The sequence below is a fragment of the Mytilus californianus genome, unplaced genomic scaffold (genome assembly GCF_021869535.1).
Source record: "Mytilus californianus isolate M0D057914Y unplaced genomic scaffold, xbMytCali1.0.p SCAF_9, whole genome shotgun sequence".
NCBI lineage: Eukaryota > Metazoa > Mollusca > Bivalvia > Mytilida > Mytilidae > Mytilus > Mytilus californianus.
Genome location: NW_026262745.1, coordinates 76,090,228 through 76,098,604, shown reverse-complemented (window position 1 = coordinate 76,098,604; position 8,377 = coordinate 76,090,228). Strand labels below are relative to the sequence as shown.

General features: G+C 31.7%; 1 long non-coding RNA gene across 1 annotated transcript; it reads left to right on the top strand.

Moving 5' to 3' along the window:
• The first annotated feature begins 455 nt into the window (after positions 1 to 455).
• Positions 456 to 8,089, top strand: LOC127715236 (uncharacterized). The gene is made up of 2 exons (XR_007988245.1): positions 456 to 517; positions 5,977 to 8,089. It is a non-coding gene; the product is annotated as an uncharacterized LOC127715236 (long non-coding RNA).
• Positions 8,090 to 8,377: the final 288 nt, after the last annotated feature.

Genomic DNA, 8,377 nt, shown 5'->3' with positions numbered 1-8,377 from the left:
TTTATCATCATTATTATCAGAGACATTAACTATAATTTCAACTTAATTATTCTGGAAAATAATGACAAAAGAGTCTATAGTGTATTTGAAAAATGATATTTTGGTTTCCTGTTTTCGGAGATATCTTGATAAAAGTTTTTAAATTCTTAGAAGACTTTATGTGGAATGTTATCCTTCTTTTATCCCTTTAATGTAAATAAAATATTATGTTGAACTGCATAAAATTGCATAAATAGAATTGTCATCAATGCATTTCTATTTTTATTTCGAAATATCCTTAAAAATAGACATTACTGATGAAATAGAGTGTATAAGAAGTCATAATCTGATTTTTATTACTTTTTGTATTCTAGGTGTCACCGATTAGCCAAGTAGTGCTTAGCTTTTTTAAAAAGCTATTACTTTGTATATTAATTGGCTGGTTGATTTTCGAGTCATGTGATTAGTTTTATTGAATATCAATACACAAAAGAAATATTCTGAAGCGTTTATAATTTTACTGATATTCAATTTACTGGTTAGTACATTTTTAAAAGTAATATAAATTTGTTAAATTAAAATATATGCGTACAGTTTTAGTTTGAAAAATGAAATATGGACTTCGAAATTGGACAACAAGAATCTACTTTCGTTTTTAAATGAAAATGGTCCACGTAAAAAAAGTGAATCAGCTTTGTCTGTTCCTGTCTCTTTTACTTTCTTTTATTTGCGTTGTTTAAAATCTTTTTCTGATATCTATCTATACTATGTTATAGATAATGCATATTTAAAGGTTTTCCTTGTCGTAGAACACACCTCGGGGTGTCAGGGTTGCCCAAAGAAAGACCTTCTTACGTAGAACACACCGAGGGGTGTCAGGATTGATCAAATGAAAGACCGACCGATCATGTGTTCTACCACAAGAAAAACCTTAAATGATGATGGAAGATTTTAACGACCTTGACTGGCTATACAGCCTTAAAATGTGCATTTTCTGACTTATATACCGTCAAAAAAAATATTTATTTTTTACAAAGATTTGCAGGATTAGCATCCTATTTTACCGACCACACTAAAGTTCCTCTCTGATCCGTTCAGGTTTTAATACGCCCTACGGCTCATTTAGAATGTGAAATAAAACTCACTAATTAATCTAGATATAAACGTTTGAAATTATTATCCAGACACAATACAATTATTACTGTAAGTATTAGATACGTATATGTAAGAGAATGATAATCCCTTTCTTCATGATTAAGTACGAGCGTTAGCGAGTACTTATCATGAAGTAAGGGATTATCATTCTCTTACAAACTTAGAATATTGTAAAGTGCTCAAGGCTCAAATTATCTCTTAATTGGTTGTATTTAAGAATTAGTTTCATTGTCAGTGCAATGTTTATAATTAATGCATGACATCCTTTTTAGGCATTTCATTTATGAATTAGTTTTAGTGGTGTAAGGACTTTCTTATCATTTGAAAATATTTTTTAAAAAAATGCTTTATACATATAAGCTGACACAACAAAACACAGAAAATGTAGGAATTGTATATGTTTTCTGATTGTGAGTATGAATGTAAATCATGTAATATTTTAGTGAGGAAGTATCCTTTTTTTATATTTACAGTTTAAATCAATTGATACATTTGAGTTACAACAAAATTGTATTTAAGCCAATATTTTGGTCCAGCTTTTTACATTTAAATACTATTTCATTATGTCAGGGAAATGTTCAAATAAAATGCCTTTAAAAGTTTTTTTATATGTTCAAGACTTAATTAAATTCCTGGGTTTATTTTTAATTTGATCGGAATATTGGAAATAATTATTCTTCCAAACCGCTGATCCAGTGATCAAAGTTTTGGAAAGCTAAAGATTAAGGTATCTTTTTTTTTATTTTAAAGCTTTTTTTTTCTTGCTTTTTTTCAAATGCTTTGGTATTGTTTACTTCTGTAATAATTTGAAGTTATTAATATTTTCATTATATTTATTAACATTCACGGTATCAATTTTACTGCACAGAAAACTTCAACTTATTTTGAGTTTATTGTTTGTTTCGCAATTCAACTTTTAGTCAGTTTCAATCACTGTATGATAAATCCTTTCAATCGGATAAATGTGCTTCGGGGCAGTTGTGACTCATTTATAGAAACTCTTTGTTTTGAACTGTAAATAGACCCAAATAATAGGATAATCCCTTACTAAGAACATGATTTACATTCATTCTTCACAATTAAGAGGCATCAAATTCTACAATTTCATTGGTCGAGAGCACTTTGTTATATTCTAAAATACATTAGAATATAGCAAAGTGCTCTCGACCAATGAAATTGTAGGATTTGGTGTTTCTTAATTGTGAAGAATGAATGAAATCATGTTCTTAGTAAGGGATTGTTTAGGCCTACTTACAGTTCAAAACAAAGAGTTTCTATAAATGAGTTACAAATGCCCCGAAGCACATTTATCAGCTTGAAAGAATTTGTGATTAAAACTGACTAAAAGTTGAATTTTGAAACAAACAAAAAAAATCAAAATTAGATGAAGTTTACTGGTGCAGTAACATTGGTTACTGGATCCGCGGTTGGTGAGAATAGTAATTTCCAATATTCTGATAAAATTCTACAAAAAAGGAATTTAGTTTAACTTTTGAATAAATTTCAAACTATTTTAAAGGTATTATATTTGAACATTTCCCTGACATAATGAAGTAGTATTTGATGTAAAGGACTGGACTAAAATATTGGCTGTCAAATTTTGAATTTATTGATTTGAAATGGAAATAAACAAAAAGATAATTTATGATCCAATCGCAGCTTACCGTCCAAAATTGGTGATATAAGTTGAATGATTTTCTTCAAGATTTGCTGCCTATTTGAACATGTATTACACGGACACTTTTATTTATAGGATCAATCGTGCATTGGTGAGTTGATAGGGATAAAGACCATAACCCATTGAAGGGGTTGCTAAGTTTTTTTTCTATTTGCAGTGGCGGATCCAGAAATTTTCGTAAGGGGGGAAGGGGGAACTGCCTAAGAGGGGGCCCATTCCAGTCATGCCTCAGTGATTCCCTATATAACCAACCAAAGTTTTCTAACAAAAGAGGGGGTGTCGGGCACACCCCCCTAAATCCACCTCTGATTTGTAATGACATTTTAATCGCGGAAAAGAGATTATTTTTCAACACTTTTTAACGAATGAACTATTCAGAAAATTTTCTGTTTAAATGGCAATACATTTTTTTAAACAGAGAATCGGGATTTAATTGTATACTCCCCGACCCCATTGTGAGGTACTTGGCTGTTATTCAATAGAATATAAGAACTTTTATCTGTTGATCATTTGATAGAGTAAAAAGTATAATATAGATGTAAAGAGTTTAGACCTGATACGAAGAGAGTACGAACTCGTGGTACATGTACATGTAACACGAAAACGAATATCAATACATGTAGGTCACAGTATGCTTTCCTATTCAGTGTGAATCGATAAGATTTTCATCTCAGATATATGATAAATGTCCCTTTAATGTAGCGATAAATTACCAAATCGTCACATTATTTGTTTTAAAGTTAAAATGCGCGTCAATGAAAATTTTTTGTTAAACCTATCGAAGATAGAACTTTAAAAAAATAAATTCCCCAATTGGCAACAACAAACTATCAAACAAATTAAATGTTGAAGTATAAATAATAGTTTGTGTTTTTATCAAAGAAAATAATGACCTCACACAGGTCATAATTTTATGCCTTGACGCATATTTCATTGAAACATGGTATCGTCCGGGTTAATTCCTCGAAAGAATGACTTATCGTTCTGAAAGAAAATAACTCCATATAGGTATATAATAAATGAGAAGACCTCATTTTGTGTCTCACTTATCTTCCTTCCACAAGAAATTAATCATCGTGCCTCTGTGTCCTATAGGTACATGTACCATGCATAGTCGCATTTGTTATCCTCGCTAATGCTTATTTCGTTTGGGATATTTTGGGAGGAAAAATGAGGCGTCCGGATATTGTTTCCGTCATTGGACGGACTTTTAAGTCATAGACAAGACTTCCGTTTAGGACTGTTTAGAATTACACATTATTTTAGAATAATAAATATAGATAAATAAGTAAATAAATAAGCGTTATTTAGAGTTGACATAGTGTACAAACAAGGACATAACATACGCTCTAATGAGCTTTTAACCGACATGGGTACTTGGGGACAGGACAGTTATTTTCGCGTTTTTCTGTATACTTTGAAAACTGATACATATATACTATAAATATAGTGTGTTTGCTATTTTATCAATTCCAAGTTTACTATCCACGGCGGTCAATGATATATTAAGACAGCCTCTATATAATATATCAGTGACCACCGTGGATAGTAAACTTGGAATTGATAGTAAATAGCAAATACACTTTATTTATAGTATATGTATGTTCATAGTATACAGTCTACAGAAAAATACGCAAAAATAATTGAAATTATAGAAAACAAAAAATTACGGGTTTTGAAAAAAGGGGGGGAGGGCTAAACAAAAAATGTCCTGTCCCCAAGTACCTATGACTTTTGATACCTTTCCCGAAGTTCTCCAGTCATAATCTTTTACAAAAATTCATCCTTACGTTTACAAATACTTTCAACCACGCACTAAATGCCCGAGATTTCGCGGGTGTGTTCTAGTTATATTCAAATGACTTCAAACATGGAAAATCTGTACGTTGAAGATTCTTTGAAGGGATTCTATTTGTATAAAAGGAAAATCAAAGGACAATAACTGTGTCCCGGACCATAACTTTAACAATACTAATTTAAGAGCACAAACCTGTTCATTTAAGTATTGTCTCCTAATTTCTACACCATTTACGTAGCATTTTGTCACGTCTTGTAGGTTAAGGAGATTAAGGAGATGCGGAATATCAATTAATGAGACCAAATATTACACATGCCAGTTCAAATTCATATTGACAAACCCGATGTCATCCAGGCATATTACCTACAGTTATATAGGCTACTTTGGTGGCCTTCGGCTCTTTGGTCGGGTTGTTGTCTCTTTGACATGTTCCCAATTTCCATTCACAATTTTACATTAAATATAAAACCTACTTTATTTTTATATACTAGTAGAACATTAAAATAATAATAAAAAGAGAAAAACACGTATCAAAATTTGACAAAAATTGACGATTGGATAAATAAATCAAGGCATCTTTCTTCAATTTACTTTAGATATGAGATTTGTTCGCTAAAGACATTAATTTTATGTTTACCGAGGTCCTTGCCCGACGGAAATATGACTTTTCGAGGGCAAACAAATCTTCATATCTCCCTAAGCCAAGGGAAATGAATGTTTTATTCCACTGTCTATACTTCGTTTGCTACTATGTAACTTCACATAATATATTAATTTACTTACTTTTTTCTTATCTGCTTGTTTTCATATAACTAAACACGACTTTCGTTAAAACATTGATCAACAGTGCCGAACAAAAGTTAATTCCTGTAATTACTATTTTTGTTTTGATTTTACGTCCTAAATAATTTTGAACACTATAATGATTTTACTATCGCAATTCGCCGTTTCAGAATCTAATGCATTCTGGGTAATATTTCCAAAAGCGTACACCAAAACGTTGTGATTGGTTTAAAACGTGATAAACAATAGAAATTCAACCAATGGCGAAACATTATTTTCATTTTTGTGTACAAACAATGCGATTACCCATAGTCCTTTAGATTCTGAAAAGGCGAATTACAAAACGTTCAAAATGTAATGTACATTATTCGCGCTTCCCGATGTTTGGTGGAATATGAAATTTTGTCCAATGTCACGTGAAATTGTACTCAACCAATTAACTGCAAAAAATGTATATATTATTGATTAAGTTATCAAATTTAACATACAGTGGAATAGTATTTTTCTTCTATGTGAAATCGAAACAATTGTTACTTTGAAAGTTTAACATATCTGTTACATTTTGATTTATGTTTCTTAACAGCTTTCCACCTACATAAAATGGCTACAGAAAGGGGAACTCTTTGTGGTGTTTGCACGTCCCTCTCAGTGTCTAGATCTGCCGACAAATGGTGTCCTGAATGTGACGAGGGATTTTGTTCCACTTGTCTTAGTCATCATAATGTTGCAAAAGCTACACGTGAACATGAAGTGATCAATGTAGAAAATTATGAAAAGCTACCTGATTACGTATTGAAAATTCGGCAGACGTGTGAAACTCATGGAGCAAAGTATCAAAATTATTGTCGTCTGCATGAACGCCCATGCTGCCGAAAATGCATCGACACAGCAAACAAGAAATGTCAGGATCTTCCCCCTTTAGATGAGGTTATGTATACTGCTAAGTCTTCATTTGTTTTGGATAACCTGATGGAACGCATTGGAATTCTTAGAAAGTTCTATTCATGCGCACAAAAAGTGATAGAAAATACTACCAAAGATCTGAAAAAAAATGCAAAGATATCGAAAAAGAGATAAAGAAGATTAGACGAGAAATCAACAGTCATTTGGATACAATGGAGACGCAATTACTCCAGAAGCTGTCAGAAATCGACAGTACAAATCTACAACGCAGTAATAAATGGATAAAAGAAATGATGACGAAAGAAAACAAAAGTGCTAAATTAGAAGAAAATCTTCAAACAATAAAACAGTATGGATCCGACATGCAAGTATTCCTAGGGGCTAAGCAGATGGATATAGAAGTGATCGAAGAAGAACGCAATGTCCTAAAAATGAGTGAAGATAGAAATTTAAGATTAACTTCGGTATCATTTCCAATTGACAAAGCACTGCAAAATATTATTCAAAATGTCGAAAAGTTGGGAACAATTTGCCTAGAAGAAAAACCAAAATGCGTAGTTTTTCAGAATTTCATAAAACAACAAGCCCAAGCTGTATCATTAGAAAATCGTGATGAACAAGGCAGTTTTCAAGCTTTTCCACAAGTACAAGGGTATGCAAAGAGTCGCAGTATGCCGCAACCTGCTGATTTTCTTACTCACATTAGAGTTGATCCACGCTTTATAATTAATACCGGAAATGGCATATTTGCTCTTTACAATGGCCAAATGTATCAATCGTGCAATAACGGATGGATTCGCACATCAGGTACATATACCAAAAAGAATCCGTCTCAACAGTATTAAAGTTTTTAAACTGAATATGTCTTCTAAATCCCTGATGTTGTATTAAGGAACGTTTTTGTTTTTAATATGATGCTCTCATTTGCGAGTGTACCAGTACATATATTATGTTTGCATGCTTAATATATACATCTGCTCTTTGGTCGGGTTGTTGTCTCTTTGACATATTCCCCATTTCCATTCTCAATTTTATCTGTGCGGACATGATCTATCATTGGTTTGAAATACTACGGATATTTTACCCTAAGAATGAATTACATTTTTTGTACCATAGCTGTCTTGTAAAACCTTTCGGAATTTTAGGTCCTATATACTCTTGAACTTCTTTAATTCGAGCGTCACTCATGAGTCTTGTCGTTTAGCGGTATGGGTTTGATCATTGTTGAAGGTGACCTAATCATGGTTGCTAATTTCTATGACATTTAATCATTAACAAATTATTAATCATATAATCCATTCAGTATCTCAGAAATGACAAAAAAGATATCAAAAACTACAATAAAGAAAACTTGCTGTCCCAAATGAAGTATTAGAATATTCTTACCCATTTATGATAAAAAAAAATTACCTGGAAATAGGAAAATACCCCAAAAAGATTCATTGCAGGGACTTCTCTTTGATTGCTAGTGATCGATTGTCTTGCAAACTATTTAATGCACAAGTAACAGCCAGTTTGGTTTCATAGAAAATCACAGAAAGGCAGATAGTATTTTTTATAATCAAATCATATAAATTTGAATTACTATTAAGTAAACAAATGATGACAAAACCCCGTCATATGTATAACAACCTTATTTGGAATATAATTTAAGGACATCAAACTTTACGTATGCAAAATAGATAACCAAAAAAAATCAGTGACCATAATCTTAATAAGTTTATAGAAATGACGAAAAGTTTATATCCATATAGAGGATTCTGAATTAAATTTAACATGTATATAAATATCAATTTTCATTTTTTTATGTTATTATTCTGTACTAATATAATAAAAAAAGATGTGGTATGAATGCCAAGGAGACAACTATCCATCTAAGTTCAAATGAGTGGATATATTACATCATAGGCAAGCGTATGGCCTTCAACAATGAGAAAAATTCATACCGTGTAGACGACTACTAAAGGCTCCGACATGAACAATATTAAACAATTCAATAGAAAAACTAACGGCCTAATTTATAACAAAATGTTTTACGGAAAACAGACATGAACCAACGACAACCACTGAACTTCAGGCTC